The following is a 22,314-nucleotide window of genomic DNA, read 5'->3' on the forward strand; positions in this document are numbered from 1 at the left end:
AAGAGCTGTTTAACTTGGGGCAATGACATACAAATGGATCTTTTAAGGGCTATTGGTAGTTTAATGTAGGTTAGGGGGTATTTTCATTTTGGGGGGCTTTTTTATTTTTATAGGGCTATTGGATGGATTAGTTGTAATTGTTTTTATTTTTTATAATTTCGTTTATTATTTTTTATAAGCTTAATGTTTTTTTTATTTTTTGTAATTTAGTGTTTATTATTTTTTGTAATTTTAGATTTTCTTATTTTTTTCGTACTGTTAGTTTTTTTAAATTTGTTATTTAGGTTTTTAATTGGTAGTATTTTTTATTTGATTAGAATAGTTATGTTAGGTTAATTTATAGTTTAATGTTAGGTTTATTTTTATTTCACAGTATAATTTTAATTATTTTGGATAATTTCATTTTTTATTTTTAGTAATCAGTTTTTTTTTATTTTTTGTAATTTTAGTGTTTTATTTTTTTGTAATTTTAGATTTTTAAAACTTTTTTCATGGTATTAGGTTTATTTAAATTTGTAATTTAGGTTTTTTATCTTTAGTGTTAGGTTTTTTTATTCATGTAATTTAGGATTTTTTATTTGTAGTTTATTTTATTTTATTAGAATAGTTATGTTAGGTTAATTTATAGTTTAATCTTAGTTGTTTTTTTATTTCACAGGTAAGTTTTTATTTATTTTAAAATAGTTATATTGTAATTGTAATTTAAATTTAGGGGGTGTTAGGTTTAGGGGTTACTAGTTTAGTGTTTTGCGATGTCGGGGTTTCAGCGGTATAGGGGTTAATAGGTTTAGTTTAGTAGTTACAATGTGGGGGTTGTTTTAGGGGATAATACTTTATTATAGTGTAGGCGATGTGGGGGGGCGGCAGTTTATGGGTTAATAGGTTTATTTAGGTGTCGGCGATGTTGGGGAGCAGTGAATTAGGGGTTAATAACTTGTATTAGTGTCTGTGAAGTCGGGGAGCAGCGGTTAGGGGCTAATATATTTAAATAGTGTCAATGATATTGGTGGGAGGCAGATTAGGGGTTAATACAGTTATTTAAAACTCACGATGTGGGTGGCAAATTAGGGGTTAATAGGTAGTTTATGGGTGTTAGTATACTTTGTAACACTTTAGGTATGAGTTTTGTGAAACATTTTTGTTACAAAAAATCCATAACTACTGCTCTCAGATGGCGGTAGGGATCATGTCGGTATAGGCTGTACCGTAAGCATTTTAGCCTGAACGCACAACCTGTAATACCGGCGCTGTGAAAATCCCACACAAAAACGTAATTTTTTTAGTGCGGAATAGACGTTACGTTACAGGCTAAAATGCTTGCTTTACAGCTATACCAACATGACTCATAATATGCGTTCCTGGCCATTCCAGCGTAATGGCCAATTTTTCAGCGTTAAAAGCCGTTTTGCATCGTAACGCAAAACTCGTAATCTAGGTGTTAGTAAGTTATAAACTTAATGATAAACACTAAAAAGTAGAACTTGCGTTACAAATCAGCCAATAGGATTTCAGTAGCTCTTATCCTATTGGCTGATTTGAAAATGTCAGACAATAGGAATGCAAGGTACCCCATATTTAAACAGGTACCTTACATTCAAGCTTCAGTGTACGGTGGTGACCGTATAAGGAGGATCCTTCACGCTGGATGCCCACACCACCGACAAAGATGTTCGGTGCCTCTACAGCTCCGCGCCTCCACAGCTCTGTGACACTGGAAGTAAAAAGAAGATGCCTCCATGATGGATCAAACCTTCTCATCACCTGGATGAAGATGGATGTCTGGACTTCCGGAATCATGAGTAGATTTTCTGTGGTTAGTGTTAGTTTTTTTTGTTTTTTTTGGGGGGTGTGTTTTTTTTTTTAGATTAGAGATGGGCAATTAAAGAGCTGAACAGGGCCGGTCCTAGCCATTGCGGAGCCCAAGGCAGGATGACAAAGCGGGGCCCTCCCTTTCACCCCGCCCCCAACCCCGCCCAATCTCCGCCCCAATCTCCGCCCCACAGCTTTTAAAATGGAAAAAAAAATCATTTAAGGTAATGCACAACATTTTTTAAATATAAAAAAAACATAAATCCATTAATGTGGATCACTATAACATTGTATATATTGCAATATACCATTTGTACTATTGGAATAACTGTTTATGTATATAATGAAGAATTATGCTGACAATTAGGAACAGTTGAGTTGAACTGGGCCTTATTTTTATGTGTTTTCTTATGATAACAAGAACATTACAGAGACGCCAGGGCCGGCCCTAGCAAGTGCAGGTCCCTAGGCAGATTGACAGCCCAAGGCCTCTACCCAGAACAAAAAATACTTAAAAGAAATGGGGCAATGCACTGTACCACACAAACACACAGATATAATACACACAGAAATACTTATATATCCACACACTGTGTCAGACACATACACAGGTGTACACACAACACACACACACCACAGCCTACACACACAGAGCCCACACACACACACAGCCCCCCCCCCACACACACACACAGCACACACACACAGCCCCCACACACACAGCACACACACACACACCCCACACACAGCCCACCCCCCCACACACACAGCCCACACACTCACACACACACACACACAGCCCATACACAGCCCACACACACAGGCACAGCCCACACACACAGACACAGCCCACACACACATACAGCCCACACACACAGCCCACACACACACAGCCAACACACACAGCCCACACACACACACAGCCCCCCCACACACACAGCCCACACACACACACAGCCCACACACACAGTCACACACACAGCCCACAGACACACAGCCCACACACACACACACCAGCCCACACACACACACAGCCCCCCCCACACACACACAGCCACACAGCCCACACACACACACAGCCACACACACACACAATAAATAAATAAAATAAATGGTGCCCCCATGAAAAAAATGAGGCCCCATCTCCCCTGCTATAAAATGATGCCCCCTGAAATAAAATTATGCCCCCAACAAAAATAAGATGTCCTCAGCCCCCCAGGAATAAAATGAATCACCCTGCAATAAAATGATGCCCCAGCCCCCTGCAATAAAATGAAGCCCTCCTGCAATAAAACAAAGCACAGTCCCCCTGCACAAAAATTATGCCCCTGCAATAAAATTATGCCCCCAGCAATAAAATTATGCTCCAGCTCCCCTGCAATAAATTAATGCCCCCAACAAAAATATGATGCCCTACTGCAATAAAATGATGCCCCAGCTCCACTGCAATAAAATGATGCCTCAGCCCCACTGCAATAAAATGATGCCCCCAGTCCCCCTGCAATAAAATGATGTCCTATCCCCACTGCAATAAAATGATGCCCCATCCCCACTGCAATAAAATGATGCCTCCAGCCCTGTCCCCTGCAATAAAATGATGCCCCCAACAAAATATGATGCCCCCAGCACCCCTGCAATAAATGATGCACCCAGCAATAAAATGATGTCCCCAGCCCCTCTGCAACAAAATGATGCCCCAGCAATAAAATTATGCCCCAGGTCCCCTGCAATAAAATGATGCCCCCAGCCCCTACAATAAAATGATGCCCCCAGACCCTAAAATAAATTGATGCCTTTAACAAAAATATGATGCCCCCAGCACCCCTGCAATAAATGATGCAACCAGCAATAAAATTAAGCCCTCAGTCCCCCTGCAATAAAATGATACCCCAGCCCCCCTGCAATAAAATGATGCCCAGCCCCCCTGCAATAAAATGATGCCCCCAGCCCCCCTGCAAAAATAATGATGCCCCAGCAATAAAATGAAGCCCCCAGCCCCACTGCAATAAAATGATGCCCCCAGCCCCACTGCAATAAAATGATGCCACCAGCAATACAATGAAGCCCCCTGCAATAAGATGATGCCCCTGCAATAAAATGATGCCCTCAGCCCCCCTGCAATAAATGATTACCCTATCCCCACTGCAATGATGCCCCCAGCAATAAAATGATGCCCGGTCCCCCTGCAATAAAATGATGCCCCATCCCCACTGCAATAAAATGATGCCCCCAGCAATAAAATTAAGCCCCCAGCAATAAAATAATGTCCAGCCCCATGCAATAAAATGATGCTCCATCCCCACTGCAATAAATGATGCCCCTAGCAATAAAATAATGCCCAGTCCACCTGCAATAAAATGATGCCCCCAGCCCCCCTGCAAAAAAATGATGCCCCAACAATAAAATTATGCACCAGCTCCCCTGCAATAAAATGATGCCCCCAACAAAAATATGATGCCCCCAGCACCCCTGCAATAAATTATGCACCAAGCAATAAAATGAAGCCCCCAGCCCCCCCGCAATAATGCCCCAGCCCCATTGCAATAAAATAGTGCCCGCAGCCCCACTGCAATAAAATGATGCCCCCTGCAATAAAAATATGCCCCCAGGCCCCCCTGCAAAAAAATGATGCCCCCAGCACAATAATGATGGCCCAGCAATAAAATTATGTCCCATCTCCCCTGCAATAAATTTATGCCCCCAACAAAATTATGATGCCCCCAGCAATAAAATGATTTCCCTCCCCAGTACCCCAACAATAACATAAATCCCCCTGCAATAAAATTATGCCCCAGCCCCCCTTCAATTGCCCCCAGCAATAAAATAAAGACCCCTTGCAATAAAATGAAGCCCAGTCCGTCCATCCCCGCAATAGAATTATACCCCATCCCATGATGCAATAAAATTATGCCCAGGGCCCAGGCCACCTGCCAGAGTGCCTTAGTGTGTGACTAGTGCCACATTTTAATTATTCAAAGGCTTTGAATAATTAAAATGTGGCACTAGTCACACACTCACTGTGTCTGACTGACAGTCTGGGGTCCTGGGCCAAAGCAGGGCTCCTACCTGGCTACGAGCGGTCTACGACTCGGACTGCTCACTGGCACTGCTGCTCACTCTGCTGCCTGCTACTCAGTGCTCACTGAAGTCCCTCGTGAGCGTGACAGGCAGCAGGCAGCTACGCTCAGCTCCGCCTCCACCCTCTGGACCGGTGCCATACCAAATTAAAAAATTATTGCGCCAAAAAAAGGCGCTAAAAAAAAACACAATTAAAAAATATTAATTTTTAAAAAAAAATAAAAAAATGTTTTATTAAATTTGCGGGGCCCCCTGACCGCTAAAACAAATACAAATTTACCTGTAAAATAAAACCTAACCTGTCTTACATTAACACCTAACCTTACACTACAATTAAATAAATTAACTAAATTAAATACAATTAACTAAATTTAATACAATTACCTAAATAACAACAAAAAACACACAAAATTACACAAAATAAAAAACAAATTACCAGATATTTAAACTAATTACACCTAATCTAATAGCCCTATCAAAATAAAAAAGCCCCCCGAAAAAAAACAAAAAAAACCCTAGCCTAAACTAAACTACCAATATCCCTTAAAAGGGCCTTTTGCGGGGCATTGCCCCAAAGAAATCAGCTCTTTTACCTGTAAAAAAAATACAAACAACCCCCCAACAGTAAAACCCACCACCCACACAACCAACCTCCCAAATAAAATCCTAACTAAAAAAAAACTAAGCTCCCCATTGCCCTGAAAAGGGCATTTGGATGGGCATTGCCCTTAAAGGGACATGAAACCCATGTTTTTATTTTGTGATTTAGAAAGAGCATGTCATTTTAAACAACTTTCTAATTTACTTCTATTATCTCATTTGCTTAATTCTCTTGATATCACTTGCTGAAAAGCATATCTAGATATGCTCAGTAGCTGCTGATTGGTTGCTGCACATAGAGGCCTTGTGTGATTGGCTCACACATGTGCATTGCTATTTCTTCAACAAAGGATATCTAAAGAATTGAGAAAATTATATAATAGAAGTATATTGGAAAGTTGTTTAAAATTACATGCATGCCCTATCTGAATCATGAAAGTTTATTTTTGACTAGACTGCCCCTTTAAAAGGGCATTTAGCTCTATTGCAGCCCAAAGCCCTAACCTAAAAATTAAACCCACCCAATAAACCCTTAAAAAAACCTAACACTAACCCCTGAAGATCCACTTACAGTTTTGAAGAGCCAACATCCATCCTCAATGAAGCCGGGAGAAGTCCTTAATGAAGTGGCAAGAAGGCCTCAACAAAGCTGGGAGAAGTCTTCATTCAAGCCGGGAGAAGTGGTCCTCCAAACGGGCAGAAGTCTTCATCCAGAAGGCATCTTCTATCTTTATCCATCTGGCGTGGAGCAGGTCCATCTTCAAGACATCTGACGCGGAGCATTCTCTTCTTCCCACAACTACCCAACAAATGAATGTTCCTTTAAGTGACGTCATCCAAGATGACGTCCCTTAGATTCCGATTGGCTGATAGAATTCTCTCAGCCAATCGGAATTAAGGTTGAAAGAATCCTATTGGCTGATGCAATCAACCAATAGGATTGAACTTCAATCCTATTGGCTGATCCAATCAGCCAATAGGATTGAGCTTGCATTATAAAAAGCAGGAATGTAAAGCTTAGTGGCCAGCCCATTTCTGATCAGGTCAGAGTAAGTTGACAAGCCCTGCTCTCACACAGTTGGTTTCTTTAAAGCAGAGAGGGCCATTGCATTATGATCTCCTAGTGCATTGATATATAGGGCAGAAAATTGTGCCTGCTAGTTGTGATTCCGGGAGGACAGGTTACCTACTTGCTAACATTGTCTAACATTGTCGAGAAGATTATAAATCTGGCCCATAGTACCTGTCTCTGTATTGCACATTTGTAGAAAATCCTTTTTTTTTTTACGAGAGCATGTTTATATTACAAAGTAGGCACTTGAAATAGTGAAAATTTATAATAAACCAATTTATAATAAACCAATTTATTTAAAAATTTATAATAATATAAAGCTAATTAAGGGAGGACATGGAACGAAATTTTTTTTTAATGATTCGAACAGAGCATACAATTTTAAGTAACTTTCCCATTAACTTCTATTAGCAAATTTACTTTGTTCTCTTGATATACTTTTTTGAAGGAGCAACAATGCTCTACTGGGAGCTAGCTGAACACACTGAGTTAGCCAATAAAAAGAGTCAAATAGGCACAGACAACAATCAGCAGCTAGCTCCTAGTAATGCATTGCTGTTTCTGAGGCTATCTAGGTATTCTGTATAGGCTGCTCTAAGCCTCTAAGGCCTCACTCATGAAAAGGCCTCTCAGATGGGCATAGAAAATATGTGCTTTGTTGTTTTTCTTTTTCTGTCTCCGTTATATTAGTATTTGGTAGTATAGCAGCTCTGCCCATAAACCTTGTCCTGGTACAGCTGGATATTCTAACCTCTTAGACAACTGCAAATTTCCTGGCTCTCAAGTACAGACTCCTCACTTCCCTCCATCGTCTGCATCCCCCAGTGTGGTGCTGTCAGCCTCAGCATACTCAGGACACAGATAACAGCAGACATGAAGGCCTAGATTATGAGTGAAGCGCGATATTGCGCTTGCGCAAGCACAATATTTGTGCTCCACTCAATAATACCAGCGCACGTATGAGAAATCGCTTCCATGGGCACCAATGGGAGCCTTGTTCTCATGCCGTGAGACACGGCAAAGCACCTGGCACAGTGCAGGGGTTAATTTGCGCTCTGTTGGCAGCAAATTAAAAATATATATGTAAAACAATATATACATGTATATATATGTATTTATATGTGTAAATACACATATTAACACATACATTTACTGTATATGTTTATAAGCATACACATTTATATATACAGTTAAAACACAGTCCCCTTTCACCTCAATGTAATGGTACTTTCAGTGTCTTTTTTTTTTTAAACACCCCACATCTCCTCACTTTAACTGCTTTGATCAGTTTTTTTAAATAAAAATAAAGATACTGTCCTTTTTATTTTGGGGGCAATTGGGCACATTTTTTTCATTAACCAGAGGTCTGACCTCTGGTTAATTGCGCTTAGCACAAAGTGAAACTGCAAGCTCGCTGGAGCATTAACCAGCCACTTGTAATTAACGTGCACCTGTAAAGTGGTAACATTTCCCCTTTACTGGCACACATTAAAAGTGCGCTCCACTCCTAATCTACCCCATAAAATGGAAAGTGGTACTTCACTATAAGCATGTTAACCCCTAATACCAGAGGTAATAAGCTGCTATTAACATTTCTTATTTTCTCTCTCTCATCTGTCTCTTCTCTCACACTATCCCCTCTCATCTACTTCTTTACACTTTTCTCTCTCACTACCCACTTTTCTCTCCCTACCTCTCTCTCTTTTCTATTGCCCCTTCTTTGTCTCTTTCTCCCTCTCTCCTTTCCTCCACTATTCACTTATCTCTCTCACTAACTTCACTTCCTTCCTCCACTCTCCTTTCTGTTGCTACTTCCCCTCTCTTCACTTTCTTCTCTCTTTTCAATCTCCATCCCCCTCCGCTTGCTTCAATTTCCCTCTCCACTTTCTCCCCCTCCCTTGTTCTTCTTTTATTTTTCTTTCCACTCTCTGCATTCTCTCCTCTAGACTCTACTCTGTCTTCTCCTGTTATCCTCTCTCTCACTTTTCTTTACCCTGCTATCTCTCCTCTTTATCTCTCCCTCTATCCCCTACTCTATTCACTCTGTCTTATCTATCTCTCCCGTCTACAATAATTCTCTTTCCTTTTTGATATATCCTTCACAATCTCGCTGTTTCATCTCGCCCTTCTCACCAATCTTTTTAATTACTTCTTTCTCTCTGTTTCTCCCTCCTCTCTCTCTTGCTCTTTCAAAATGCTCTCTATTTTCCCTCTCTCTTCCTTTCTCCTCTTTTCCTTTCTTTTTTCCTTGCATTATTATTGAGATAGTTGATACAATAGAAGACCAAAACATAAATTATTATCTAAAATGTTTTTTTTTAAAAATGGATAATTATTGTACAAAACCAGGTGTACAGTGCAGTACAATATAGTAATTGATATGTAATAACAATTAAACATAAGAGAAGCCTCATATTTGAATTTTGCCTAAGGCCTAACTAACTCTAGAGCATCCTCTGGTATTCTTTTCAACAAATGATACTAACAGAACAAAGCAAATTGGATAATAGAAGTAAAATGGCATGTTCTATTTGAATCAAGAAAGAAAAAAAATATATCCTTGTTATAAACTGAATGATTTATAATAATGTTTATTCCAGAGCAGTTTATGAAACAACTTTTCCAGAGTTTAAATAAAATATGAGAGAAAATATAACTCATATAGTTCATAGAAATGTTTAGACAAAAACACAAATTTTGTGTCAGTTCAGGTGAAGGGCTTGATTTCAATCTTTCCAAAATTCCCATTTGATGTAAAAAACTGTGTCAGTCAAATACAGGTGAGTTTAATAATTCCCACAATATTTAATCCCATTCCCCATAATGGCATACTCAATGACCAATAATGACTGTCTGTGACAAACACCAGCTACCCCGACTGGGTAGCTCCGCCAAAAGGGTCCTTACTGTACCTGGAACTTGTAGCTGTAGAGTGGAGAAAATGATTTTAGCAAGAGCCCACCCTAATAACCAGACAAGACCAGTATTAAGGTGAAACACGAAAAGTATTTATCGGGAAAACCACACAGCTTGTAAACACATTCTCATCTTGATAGGAGCCTTATCTGATCCCACCATTCCCACCCCTCCAGACAGGCTGGCTCCTCCATAGGAGCCATATTCACATAGAGACCCCAACAGTATCTAGGTCACAGTTTCGGTGTGATCCTGTGGGAACGACAGCCCCTCCAGAGTGTCGTTGGAAAGCCCCCAGATGCCAAGTCCAAAAAGTGACATGATTCGTTACTGGGGACTGGAGTGGCAGCCTGGAAAAGTTATTGAGGTGGGGGTGTCCAAAACCCCTGGTTCCCGGGTGAGCTCCCCCTCAGCAATCACCCCAACCATTGTCCACCAATGGCACAGAAAATCCCCAAAAGAGCGGAACTCTGGGACAAAGGGTCTCTGGAGCAACCTAGGGTAAAATGCAGCGGGATTCCTGGGTAGCCCGACTGGCTAGAAGTTCCATAAGTCTGGTCAGCCAGTTTCTCTCCCTGCTCCTCTTTGATGTAGCCATAGAACCCCTGGCAATTATGATAAGGAGCTCTCTGGAGGGTATAAAAATCCGAAATCATGAAATGAAAATCGGACTATATGCAGATGACCTACTTGTTTACTTGTCTAATACTGATCAGAATATTCCAAAGCTTCTGCAGATCACTGATCATTTTGGTGTATTCTCAGGGTATAAAGTAAATGTTACAAAATCTGAGTTAATTTGTCATAGGAAAAGCACTAGAAGTAATTTAGATTTACCTTTTAGAGTGGTAACAGAATCCTTGAAATACTTAGGAATCAATATCCCAATCAATTTGAGAGACCTATATAAAGTAAATGTAACCCCAATGCTTGTTCATCTAAAAGAAAGGCTTAAGGTCTGGCAAAATCTCCCACTATCAATATCTGGACGGTCAGCTTTATTTAAGATGGTTCTCCTTCCAAAGTTGCTCTACATCCTCCAGAATGTCCCAGTAATCTTATTTGAAAAAGATGTACGGCTAATGAACGCTTCAATTAGGCAATTTATCTGGCAGGGGAAAATATCTAAGATAGCCTTTTCTAAATTGGTAGTGCCAAGAGAGCTGGGAGGTCTAGCATTACCAAATTTAAGATCTTACAATTTATGTTTCCTAGCTCGCATAGTAGCGGATTGGATATACTCTAAGAACTATGTTTTAAACAATGAACTTGAAGTCTGGTCAGCCGGGAAGGAGTATAAGCAGTGAGAACACAAGAGGGAGGGAGTTTAGGGCACACAGTAATCCACAATGGGCCAGAAAACAAAACAGGGCAAAGCACAGTAATTCAGGTAGGAGGCATCTGTGGTATCCGTGACACTGCTGATCTCCCAAAACTGAATTTATACATTTAATAAAATTACCAGACTGTTCAGGCATTCTCACCATCTGACCAGGCCACTAATTTTCATTCTGCATGCCCAGTATTCTCTCCTATCCTGACAGTCTCCTTAATTTAGTGTTTCAATTGTGTTGTCTATATTTAGCCGATAACTTGCGGTCAGGTGTATTGTGATCACCAATGTCTGTGGTGTCCATGCATCATATGGATGTTTTTTTCAATATCCAATCTAATATTTTTCAAAGACACAGTGAGTCACTTGGACAATAGTCATTGAACCATGTCAAGAGCTACCATATTTTCATATATTTACTAGTACCATAAAATTCTATGTCTACATTTCTTATAACTCTTTCCATAAGGTAATGCACATGGAAATTAGTGTCCATAAATGACTAGGCAAACACAATGCAACATATCACATACCAGGCAAACACAATGCATCATATAACACAGTGATTTTCAACCTTTTTTTTGCCGTGGCACACTTTTTTACATTAAAAAAATCCTGCGGCACACCACCATCCCAAAATTTTTCAAAATCGCACATTGTAGCCTAATACAGTATGTATATATATATATATATATATATATATATATATATATATATATATACATACACTCACACTGTACTGTGCTGTCATGCCATGCCTCCTACAAACTATACATGACATATTGACATTCATTCACAAACAATCATAATGATTGTCTGTGAATGAATGTCAATGTCATGGTTGTAAATGATGACTGATGAGCCTGTCATACCTCCAAATATTTCAAAATTTGAAAGAGGGACACCCCCGCTGGCTGGAACTGTTTTGGAGGAGGAGCAAAGCTGCGCCAGAACTAGACACGTGTTGTGGTGGGTGGGGGTTCCTTCCAAGTGTGAACACTGGTCGGGGAAGCGAGCTGCCGCTGCGCTGTTACCCTCAGTCATCATCTCACTCACTCAAAATAAAAAAACGGCCCAGAATAAAAAACAAGTAAAATTTTAAAAATGTCACACTGTTGTCAGTCTGCCGCGGCACACCTGAGGATCTCTCATGGCACACTAGTGTGCATCGGCACACTGGTTGAAAAACACTGATATAACATACCAGTATTTCATTCAGGTTCTATATCCCAATGTTGTTTTTCTTGCTTCCCTAAAGCTCTGTCGTGATGGCCATACTCAGTCTATGGCACCTATTTAAGAAAGGTCTTGCGGACCTGATCCGACACTGCGGATCAGGTCTGCAAGACCTCGCTGAATACGGAGAGCAATACGCTTTCCATATTCAGCATTGCAACGCCGCCCCCTGCAGACTTGCGGCCAATCGGCCGCCAGCAGGGGGGTGTCAATCAACCCAATCGTACTCGATCGGGTTGATTTCTGGCGATTCCTGTCCACCTGCGCAGAGCAGGCGGACAGGGTTATGGAGCAGCGGTCTATAGACTGCAGCTCCATAACTTGTGTTTCTGGCGAGTCTGAAGACTCGCCAGAAACACGGGCCCACAAGCTCCCTACGGAGCTTGTAAAATGGGCCCCTATACCTGTGTTACTGGCAGTATCTGCCTGTATGTGATCCCTGGCTGACTTCCTCTAAATATCAGGACATTTCTGTAATTAAGCTTATAAATCTATATCTGGCCAGCCTGCCAGCTCTTGGCTATTTGTCATCAGACTCCAATAAACCTAATCACAACAACAATGTTTTGTTAAAAAGTGGAATGTAGACAGATTTGTTATTTAAAAACTCTGAACCCTTCAGTTCATCTCCACACTTCAGTTCATCTGAAGAGATGAAAAGCATGCAGTGTTAACTATATTTCAGGAAAAAGCAAAAAAAAAAGATACATAATGTCATCATAATTTTACGCATGTACAGCCTGAAATATTGATGAGACAGCAGCCTGCCTATTGCGTTATACTTTTGCTGTTGACAAAATCAGTAGGTATTTTAAACAGCACTTTTCTTTTTCATATTTTAAAATATATTGGACAGTATAGAAATTGAGCTGCTTTGTCCATTAAGTTTAATTGTATACTACTGAGTTTCATAAATGAATGGGTTATATTTCAATAACTCAAAATAGAAAGAATATACACAATAATCTGTGCCATGCAGTGTTAGCATATCTGCAAAATGGGTTTTTGTGTAAAGAACAATTTGGCATCGGCTCGCATACACAAGAGACTCAAAGTCCCAAAATATTTATGCATCTCAAAAACCACTCAGGCAACTTCAACGTTCGCCAGAGTAAGTGTCTTTCATTTTAATTATTTCTCATTAAAACAAACATATCTTAGAGGTTATGACACACTATAATGCAAAGGAATACCTCAGGGATGATTGCAGAATATCAAACAGTACCCAGAGGTTTATACAACTCATATGATTTCATAATATTTCCTGAAAGCTTTAGAAACTTGTAAGAAATGTCTTCTGGCTCTTAGTGTCAGACTTTTCTTAATAAACACAGCACATAGTAATCAGGATTCATATATATTCACTCCTGGTTTAGCTATTTACACTTAACGCTGACATAAATTGTTAATTCACTCACGCTACTAGCTTTCCTGAGCTATGGAGGGGGGGGGGATTCTTCCTAACAAATTTCAATGATTTGCATTTAATTTTCAAGATTGTAAGTGAATTTATGTGACACTATTTTGGGCACACTAATTCAAAAAGGTCAGCTTTATTGCTAGTTTGTTCATGCACATAGAGTCAGATGTTCAATGGGAACGGTTCTAGCTTAAATCTTTTTTCCTGTAATGTTCTTCAATAACCTACAGTAAGAACAATAATTGCATTTGCAAGTATGTTAATGGAAATTATTTGAATTCCAGCAAAATAAATTATAAATGTACACAACTGGCTTATTTTTCTACTAAATAATATGTTCCATTTACATCTGATACATTCTTTCTATTGTGTATATTTAGAAAAAAAAATTAATAACTAAGCCGATAAAATAAAAATAAAATGGAACCATACAAACTGATATTACTGTGACAGGCAGGTCACACAGAAAAAAAGTCTGACTGCAAATATGTGACTTGAATGGATTTTTTTTTTTTTTTTTTTTACATAATCAAGGGGAAAGCAGGAGAAGGCATAAAAAAGTCAGACATAAAAAAAATCTGTATTTTAGTAGTAGTGAGCAATATCAAAAATGATAAGGTACTGTAGGTTCTTTAAAGCAGTATTATTGGAACCATTATTAAAGGTTTTAATACCAAAATACACAACTATACTAGTGGCTAGTGATGTCGCAAACTTAAAATTTTCCATTCGCGAACGGCGAACGTGAACGTCCGCAACTGTTCACGAATGGGCGAACCGGGCAAACTCACAAATTTTAAAACCCACAGGGACTCTTTCTGGCCACAATAGTGATGGAAAAGTTGTTTCAAGGGTACTAACACCTGGACTGTGGCATGCCGGAAGGGGGATCCATGGCAAAACTCCAACGTAAAATTACATAGTTGATGCAGAGTCTGGTTTTAATCCATAAAGGGCATAAATCACCTAACATTCCTAAATTGTTTGGAATAACTTGCTTTAAAACATCAGGTATGATGTTGTATCGATCAGGTAGTGTAAGGGTTACGCCCGCTTCACAGTGACAGACCAAACTCCCCGTTTAATGCACCGCAAACAACCGCAAACAGTCCATTTGCACAACCACGAGATAGATAGATTTGATAGATAGATAGATAGATACATAGGGGGGTAGTTATCAAGCCGCCAACCTCAAATACGCTGGAATTCCGCAGCGTATTTGTGGCGAGGCTGATTCGCCTTAGTTATCAAAGGCTAGACACCGGCAAAAGTAGAATTTTGTGACTTAAGCTTCGATCCGCCGGACTTAGTCCGACACAGATCGATTCTTACGTCACTCCAGATGTTCCGTACACAAGTGCGGCACAATCTGACTACTTTTAGTAGTTATCAAAAAACTAGCAGGTACGCTCGGCACTTTTCCGGCCCAGCGTACCTGGTTTTCAATCCGCCGCCCTGGAGGCGGCGGATCCCATAGGAATCAATGGGAGTCTGACCATAGCGAAAGTACAAGTTCGCTGCTACCAGACATCAAATTGATTCCTATGGGAGCTGTCTACACCTAACACCCTAACATGTACCCCGAGTCTAAACACCCCTAATCTGTCCCCCCCAACACCGCCACAACTAAATAAATGTATTACCCCCTAAACTGCCGCTCCCGGAGCCCACCGCAAGCTACTCTATACATATTAACCCCTAAACCGCCGCTCCCTGACCCCGCCGCAACTATAATAAATGTATTAACCCCTAAACTGCCGCTCCCAGACACAGCCGCAACTTACATTATACCTAGTAACCCCTATCCTGCCCCCCTATACCGCCGCCCTCTATAATAAAGTTATTAACCCCTATCCTGCTGATCCTGCACCTCGCCGCAACTAAATAAATAGTTTAACCCCTAAACCGCCGCTCCCGGACCCTGCCGCAACCTATATTAAATTTATTAAACCCTAATCTGGCCCCCTACATCGTCGTCACCTATAATACATTTATTAACCCCTATCCTGCCCCCCACTACACCACCGCCACTGTAATAAATTTATTAACCCCTAAACCTAAGTCTAACACTAACCACTAACACCCCCCTAACTTAAATATTAATTAAATAAATCTAAATAATATTTCTATTATTAACTAAATTAATCCTATTTAAAACTAAATACTTACCTTTAAAATAAACCCTAATATAGCTACAATATAAATAATAATTTTATTGTAGCTCTCTTAGGATTTATTTTTATTTTATAGGTAACTTTCAATTTATTTTAACTAGGTACAATAGCTATTAAATAGTTATTAACTATTTAATAGCTACCTTGCTAAAATAAAGAGAAATTTACCTGTAAAATAAAAACTAACCTAAGTTACAATTACACCTAACACTACACTATACTTAAATAAATTATTCCTATTTAAAACTAAATACTTACCTGTAAAATAAACCCTAAGATAGCTACAATGTAATTAATAATTACATTGTAGCTATTTTAGGATTTATTTTTATTTTACAGGTAACTTTGTATTTATTTTAGCTAGTTAGAATAGTTATTAAATAGTTATTAACTATTCAATAACTACCTAGCTAAAAGAAATACAAAATTACCTGTAAAATAAATCCTAACCTAAGTTACAATTAAACCTAACACTACACTATCATTAAATAAATTAAATAAATTAAATACAAATAACTACAATTAAATACAATTACATAAACTAACTAAAGTACAAAAAATAAAAAAGCTAAGTTACAAAAAATTAAAAAATAGGTTACAAACATTTAAAGAATATTACAACAATTTTAAGCTAATTACACCTAATCTAAGCCCCCTAATAAAATAACAAAGCCCCCCAAAATAAAAAAATTCCCTACCCTATTCTACATTAAAAAAGTTCAAAGCTCTTTTACCTTACCAGCCCTTAAAAGGGCCTTTTGTGGAGCATGCCCCAAAGAAAACTGCTCTTTTGCCTGTAAAAGAAAAATACAACCCCCCCAACATTAAAACCCACCACCCACATACCCCTAATCTAACCCAAACCCCCCTTAAAATAACCTAACACTAATCCCCTGAAGATCATCCTACCTTTAGTCGTCTTCACTCAGCCGAGCTACCGATGGAACTGAAGAGGAGATCCGGAGCGGCAGAAGTGATCCTCCAAGGGGCGCTGAAGAAATCTTCCATCCGATGAAGTGATCCTCTAGGCGGCGCTGAAGAAGTCTTCCATCCGGGCGATGTCATCTTCCAAGCGGCGCTGAAGAAGTCTTCTATCCGGGCGATGTCATCTTCCAAGCGGGGTCTTCAATCTTCATCCCGCCGATGCGGAACATCCTTCTTTCCTGACGGACTACCGACGAATGAAGGCTCCTTTAAGGGACGTCATCCAAGATGGCGTCCCTTCAATTCCGATTGCCTGATAGGATTCTATCATCCAATCGGAATTAAGGTAGGAAAAATCTGATTGGCTGATTGAATCAGCCAATCAGATTGAGTTCGCATTCTATTGGCTGATCGGAACAGCCAATAGAAGGCGAGCTCAATCTGATTGGCTGATTGGATCAGCCAATCGGATTGAACTTCAATCTGATTGGCTGATTCAATCAGCCAATCAGATTTTTCCTACCTTAATTCCGATTGGCTGATAGAATCCTATCAGCCAATCGGAATTGAAGGGACGCCATCTTGGATGAAGTCCCTTAAAGGAGCCTTCATTCGTCGGTAGTCCGTCGGGAAAGAAGGATGCTCTGCGTTGGCGGGATGAAGATTGAAGACCCCGCTTGTAAGATGACATCGCCCGGATCGAAGACTTCTTCAGCGCCGCCTAGAGGATCACTTCATCGGATGGAAGATTTCTTCAGCGCCCCTTGGAGGATCACTTCTGCCGCTCCGGATCTCCTTTTCAGTTCCATCGGTGGCTCGGCTGAGTGAAGACGACTAAAGGTAGGATGATCTTCAGGGGATTAGTGTTAGGTTATTTTAAGGGGGGTTTGGGTTAGATTAGGGGTATGTGGGTGGTGGGTTTTAATGTTGGGGGGGGTTGTATTTTTCTATTACAGGCAAAAGAGCAGTTTTCTTTGGGGCATGCCCCACAAAAGGCCCTTTTAAGGGCTGGTAAGGTAAAAGAGCTTTGAACTTTTTTAATGTATAATAGGGTAGGGAATTTTTTTATTTTGGGGGGCTTTGTTATTTTATTAGGGGGCTTAGATTAGGTGTAATTAGCTTAAAATTGTTGTAATATTTTTTAAATGTTTGTAACCTATTTTTTTATTTTTTGTAACTTAGCTTTTTTTATTTTTTGTACTTTAGTTAGTTTATGTAATTGTATTTAATTGTAGTTATTTTAGTTAATTTATTTAATTAATGTAATGATAGTGTAGTGTTAGGTTTAATTGTAACTTAGGTTAGGATTTATTTTACAGATAATTTTTAATTTCTTTTAGCTAGGTAGTTATTAAATAGTTAATAACTATTTAATAACTATTCTAACTAGCTAAAATAAATACAAAGTTACCTGTAAAATAAATATAAATCCTAAAATAGCTACAATGTAATTATTAATTACATTGTAGCTATCTTAGGGTTTATTTTACAGGTAAGTATTTAGTTTTAAATAGGAATAATTTATTTAAGTATAGTGTAGTGTTAGGTGGAATTGTAACTTGGGTTAGTTTTTATTTAACAGGTAAATTTCTCTTTATTTTAGCTAGGTAGCTATTAAATAGTTAATAACTATTTAATAGCTATTATACCTAGTTAAAATAAATTGAAAGTTACCTATAAAACAAAAATAAATCCTAAGATGGCTACAATATAATTATTCATTATATTGTAGCTATATTAGGGTTTATTTTACAGGTAAGTATTTAGCTTTAAATAGGAATAATTTATTTAATAAGAGTTAATTTATTTCGTTAGATTTAAAATATATTTAACTTAGGGGGGTGTTAGTGTTAGGGTTAGACTTAGCTTTAGGGGTTAATAAATTTATTACAGTGGCGACGGTGTAGTGGGGGGCAGGATAGGGGTTAATAAATGTATTATAGGTGGCGACGGTGTAGGGGGGGAAGATTAGGGGTTAATAAATTTAATATAGGTTGCGGCAGGGTCCGGGAGTGGCAGTTTAGGGGTTAAACTATTTATTTAGTTGCGGCGAGATGCGGGATCAGCAGGATAGGGGTTAATAACTTTATTATAGAGGGCAGCGGTATAGGGGGGGCAGGATAGGGGTTACTAGGTATAATGTAGGTTGCAGCGGTGTCCGGGTGTGGCGGTTTAGGGGTTAATACATTTATTATAGTTGCGGCGAGGTCAGGGATTTTTATTAACCGGGAGTTGGAAAAAGATGTTTGGTCGGTCCTCCTACTTCAAATTTGGGGCACTGCGCGTGCAATCGTGGCTGCACTTTTAGCCGACGGACATTTGGCAGATGGACATTTGGCCGACGGACATTTGGCCGACGGACATTTGGCCGAAACACAAGTGGCTGTCACAAAACAGTCTGGCCACGAGATAGATAGATGTTTCTGATGTTTCACAGTCCAAAAAGTTATTTTATTTTTTTAAATGTACACTTACACTACTATTAAACAAGATATTAGTGGTGGCACTGGGCAAGTGGGCCCAGTATAAGCTGTGAGCCTGACACAAAAAAGCAGACTGATGTTTCACAGTCCAAAAAGTTTTTATTTTTTTTAAATGTACACTTACACTACTATTAAACAAGATATGAGTGGTGGCACTGGGCAAGTGGGCACAGTATAAGCTGTGAGCCTGACACAAAAAGCAGACTGATGTTTCACAGTCCAAAAAGTTTTTTTGGGTTTTTAAATGTACACTTACACTACTATTAAACAAGATATGAGTGGTGGCACTGGGCAAGTGTGCACAGTATATGCTGTGAGCCTGATACAAAAAAGCAGACTGATGTTTCACAGTCCAAAAAGTTTTTTTTGGTTTTTAAATGTACACTTACACTATTATTAAACAAGATATGAGAGGTGGCACTGGGCAAGTGGGCACAGTATACACTGTGAGCCTGACACAAAAAAGCAGACTGATGTTTCACAGTCCAAAAAGTTTTTATTTTTTTAAATGTACACTTACACTACTATTAAACAAGATATGAGTGGTGGCACTGGGCAAGTGGGCCCAGTATAAGCTGTGAGCCTGACACAAAAAAGAAGACTGATATTTCACAGTCCAAAAAGTTTTTTTTTTAAATGTACACTTACACTACTATTAAACAAGATATGAGTGGTGGTACTGGGCAAGTGGACACAGTATACGCTGTGAGCCTGACACAAAAAAGCAGACTGATTTTTCACAGTCCAAAAAGTTTTTTTTGTTTTTAAATGTACACTTACACTACTATTAAACAAGATATGAGTGGTGGCACTGGGCATGTGTGCCCAATATAAGCTGTGATCCTGACACAAAAAAGCAGACTGATGTTTCACAGTCAAAAAAGTTTTTTTTTTTAAATGTACACTTACACTACTATTAAACAAGATATGAGTGGTGGCACTGAGCAAGTGGGCACAGTATACGCTGTGAGCCTGACACAAAAAAGCAGACTGATGTTTCACAGTCCAAAAAGTTTTTTTGTTTTTTAAATATACACTTACACTACTATTAAACAAGATATGAGTGGTGGCACTGGGCAAGTGGGCACAGTATGCGCTGTGAGCCTGACACAAAAAAGCAGACTGATGTTTCACAGTCCAAAAAGTTTTTATTTTTTTAAATGTACACTTACACTACTATTAAACAAAACAAGATATGAGTGGTGGCACTGGGCAAGTGGGCCCAGTATAAGCTGTGAGCCTGACACAAAAAAGCAGACTGATGTTTCACAGTCCAAAAAGTTTTTTGGTTTTTAAATGTACTGTTACACCAGATATGAGTGGTGGCACTGGACAAGTGGGCACAGTATATGCTGTGAGCCTGGCACACACGCTGGCAGGCAGGCAACTGCAATTAGATTACACTAGCAGACTGATGTTTCACAGTCAAAAAAGTTTTTTTTTTTAAATTTACACTACTGTTACACCAGATGTGAGTGGTGGCACTGGGCAAGTGGGCACAGTATACACTGTGAGCCTGGAAAACACACGCTGGCAGGCAGGCAACTGCAATTAGATTACACTAGCAGACTGATGTTTCACAGTCAAAAAAGTTTTTTTTTTTTAAATTTACACTACTGTTACACCAGATATGAGTGGTGGCACTGGGCAAGTGGGCCTAGCACACACACTGGCAGGCAGGCAACTGCAATTAGATTACACTAGCAGACTGATGTTTCACAGTCAAAAAAGCTTTTTTTAAAAAATGTCCACTACTGTTACACCAGATATGAGTGGTGGCACTGGGCAAGTGGGCCTGGCACACACGCTGGCAGTCAGGCAACTGCAATTAGATTACACAAGCTGACTGATGTTTCACAGTCAAAAAAGTTTTTTTTTTTTTTTTAAATTTACACTACTGTTACACCAGATATGAGTGGTGGCACTGTGCAAATTGGGCCTGGCACACATGCTGGCAGGCAGGCAGGCAACTGCAATTAGATTATACTAGCTAACTGATGTTTCACAGTCAAAAAAGTTTTTTTTTTTTTAATTTACACTACTGTTACACCAGATATGAGTGGTGGCACTGGGCAAGTGGGCCTGGCACACAAGCTGGCAGGCAGGCAGGCAGGCAACTGCAATTAGATTACACTAGCAGACTGATGTTTCACAGTCAAAAAAGTTTTTTTTTTTAAATTTACACTACTGTTACACCAGATATGAGTGGTGGCAGTGGGCAAGTGGGCCTACACGCTGCCAGGCAATGAAACTGCAATTAGATTACACTAGCAGACTGATGTTTCACAGTCAAAAATGTTTTTTTTTTTTAATTTACCCTACTGTTACACCAGATATGAGTGGTGGCACTGGGCAAGTGGGCCTGGCACACACGCTGGCAGGCAGGCAACTGCAATTAGATTACACAAGCAGACTGATGTTTCACAGTCAAAATTTTTTTTTTTTTTTTAAATTTACACTACTGTTACACCAGATATGAGTGGTGGCACTGGGCAAGTGGGCACAGTATACGCTGTGAGCCTGACACACACACTGGCAGGCAGGTAACTGCAATTACAGCAGAGATCAGATGAGTCCTTCAGGACTGTAGTGGACACTGAATACACTAGCCTAGCTATCAATTTCCCTATGAAATCAGCAGCAGCTACACTGTCTCTCCTCTCTCTAAGAATGCAGCTTCTGAATTAATCTAAAATGGCTGCTGTCCAGGAGCTGGGAGGGTCTGAGAGGGAGGGTCTGCTGCTGATTGGCTGGAATGTGTCTGCAGACTGTGAGATACAGGGTCAAAGTTTACTCAATGATGACGAATAGGGGCGGATCGAACATTGCATATGTTCGCCCGCCGTTGCAAACGCGAACAAGCTATGTTCGCCGGGAGCTATTCGCCGGCGAACAATTCGCAACATCACTACTAGTGGCGTTGCTAGGGGGGAATTAGCCCCCTCAGCATAATGGTTGCCCCTCTATGTTTCCCCCCAATGCAACTTCCCACCACCACGCTGCCCAGTTACTGTGACACCTCCAGCCAGCTCCACCTGCAACATGCCCTGCTGCACTGCAACATGCCCCACTCCACCCACAGCGCACCTAATCCAACCCATGACACGTCTGCCCTGCCCACTACTTGCCCAGTCTCACCCTCCTGGTGAAGCCACACCACAAATCACAGGCGGGCCTCCTGGAAGTGCACATCTAAGAAGAAATGTCTTACATAGGGAATGGTATATTAGCCAGGGAAATGAAAGTTGTAAGCATTTTAGACTTGATAT

This window comes from Bombina bombina, chromosome 8 (assembly GCF_027579735.1).
Source record: "Bombina bombina isolate aBomBom1 chromosome 8, aBomBom1.pri, whole genome shotgun sequence".
NCBI lineage: Eukaryota > Metazoa > Chordata > Amphibia > Anura > Bombinatoridae > Bombina > Bombina bombina.